We start from the raw sequence: 2,845 nt of genomic DNA on the forward strand, positions 1-2,845 counted from the left end.
GATTGTGGGGAGAACTTGTGGGGTGCCCCATAGGGGGAAATGGGGGGTCAGGGGGCTGAGATGACTTGTGGGGTGCCCCATAGCGGGAAATGTGGGGTCAGATTGTGGGGAGAACTTGTGGGGTGCCTCAGGGGGCCGGGACGACTTGTGGGGTGCCCCATAGCGGGAAATGTGGGGTCAGACTGTGGGGACGACTTGTGGGGTGCCCCATACGGGGAAATGTGGGGTCAGGGGGCTGGGATGACTTGTGGGGTGCCCCACAAGGGGAAATGTGGGGTCCGACTGTGGGGACGACTTGTGGGGCGCCCCATAGCGGGAAATGTGGGGTCAGATTGTGGGGAGAACTTGTGGGGTGCCCCATAGAGGGAAATGTGGGGTCAGATTGGGGGGAGAACTTGTGGGGTGCCCCATAGAGGGAAATGTGGGGTCAGATTGTGGGGAGAACTGGTGGGGTGCCTCAGGGGGCTGGGACAACTTGTGGGGCGCCCCATAGCGGGAAATGTGGGGCCAGACTGCGGGGACGACTTGTGGGGTGCCCCATAGCGGGAAATGTGGGGTCAGAGTGTGGGGAGAACTTGTGGGGTGCCCCACAAGGGGAAATGTGGGGTCCGACTGTGGGGACGACTTGTGGGGCGCCCCATAGCGGGAAATGGGGGGTCAGATTGCGGGGAGAACTTGTGGGGTGCCCCATAGAGGGAAATGTGGGGTCAGGTGGCTGGGATGACTTGTGGGGTGCCCCATAGGGGGAAATGTGGGGTCAGACTGTGGGGAGAACTTGTGGGGCGCCCCATAGCAGGAAATGTGGGGTCAGACTGTGGAAACGTCGGCCAGGTCAACCCATAGGGAATCATTATGTGAAGATGTCGGCCAGGTCAACCCATAGGGAATCATTACACACAGATGTCGGCCAGGTCAACCCATAGGGAATCATTAGGTGAAGATGTTGGCCATGTCAACCCATAGGGAATCAAAGATGTCGGCCAGGTCAACCCAGAGGGAATTGTTACAGAAAGATGTTGGCCAGGTCAACCCATAGGGAATCATTACATACAGATGTTGGCCAGGTCAACCCATAGGGAATCATTATGTGCAGATGTCGGCCAGGTCAACCCATAGGGAATCATTACATGAAGATGTCGGCCAGGTCAACCCATAGAGAATCATTACACACAGATGTCGGCCAGGTCAACCCATAGGGAATCATTCCACACAGATGTCGGCCAGGTCAACCCATAGGGAATTATTACACACAGATGTCGGCCAGGTCAACCCATAGGGAATCATTCCACACAGATGTCGGCCAGGTCAACCCATAGGGAATCATTACACAAAGATGTCGGCCAGGTCAACCCATAGGGAATCATTACACAAAGATGTCGGCCATGTCAACCCATAGGGAATCAAAGATGTCGGCCAGGTCAACCCATAGGGAGTCATTACATAAAGATGTCGGCCAGGTCAACCCATAGGGACTCATTACGTGAAGATGTCGGCCATGTCAACCCATAGGGAATCATTACACAAAGATGTCGGCCAGGTCAACCCAGAGGGAATTGTTACAGAAAGATGTTGGCCAGGTCAACCCATAGGGACTCATTATGTGAAGATGTCGGCCAGGTCAACCCATAGGGAGTCATTACATAAAGATGTCGGCCAGGTCAACCCATAGGGAGTCATTACATAAAGATGTTGGCCAGGTCAACCCATAGGGAGTCATTACATAAAGATGTTGGCCAGGTCAACCTATAGGGACTCATTATGTGAAGATGTCGACCAGGTCAACCCATAGGGAGTCATTACATAAAGATGTCGGCCAGGTCAACCCATAGGGAATCATTACATAAAGACGTCGGCCAGGTCAACCCATAGGGAGTCATTACATAAAGATGTCGACCAGGTCAACCCATAGGGAATCATTATGTGAAGATGTCGGCCAGGTCAACCCATAGGGAATTATTACATAAAGATGTCGGCCAGGTCAACCCATAGGGAATCATTACATACAGATGTCGGCCAGGTCAACCCTTTGGGACTCATAAAGATGTCGGCCAAGTTAACCCATAGGGAGTCATTACATAAAGATGTCGACCAGGTCAACCCATAGGGAATCATTATGTGGAGATGTTGGCCAGGTCAACCCATAGGGAATCATTACATAAAGACGTCGGCCAGGTCAACCCATAGGGAGTCATTATGTAAAGATGTTGGCCAGGTCAACCCATAGGGACTCATTACATGACGATGTTGGCCAGGTCAACCCATAGGGAATCATTACATAAAGATGTCGGCCAGGTCAACCCATAGAGAATCATTACACACAGATGTCGGCCAGGTCAACCCATAGGGAATAATTACATAAAGATGTCAGCCAGGTCAACCCATAGGGAATTATAAAGATGTTGGCCAGGTCAACCCATAGGGAATCATAAAGATGTTGGCCAGGTTAACCCATAGGGAAGCATTAGATAAACATGTCGGCCAGGTCAACCCATAGGGTATCATTATGTGAAGATGTTGACCAGGTCAACCCATAGGGATTCATAAAGATGTTGGCCAGGTCAACCCATAGGGAATCATTATGTGAAGATGTCGGCCAGGTCAACCCATAGGGAATCATTACATAAAGATGTTGGCCAGGTCAACCCATAGGGACTCATTATGTGAAAGATGTTGGCCAGGTCAACCCATAGGGAGTTATTACAGAAAGATGTTGGCCAGGTCAACCCATAGAGAATCATTACATAAAGATGTCGGCCAGGTCAACCCATAGGGAATCATTACATAAAGATGTCGGCCAGGTCAACCCACTAGGACTCCCCAACCCTCCCCCACCACCCACATCCTA

Source organism: Meleagris gallopavo, chromosome 30 (genome assembly GCF_000146605.3).
Source record: "Meleagris gallopavo isolate NT-WF06-2002-E0010 breed Aviagen turkey brand Nicholas breeding stock chromosome 30, Turkey_5.1, whole genome shotgun sequence".
NCBI lineage: Eukaryota > Metazoa > Chordata > Aves > Galliformes > Phasianidae > Meleagris > Meleagris gallopavo.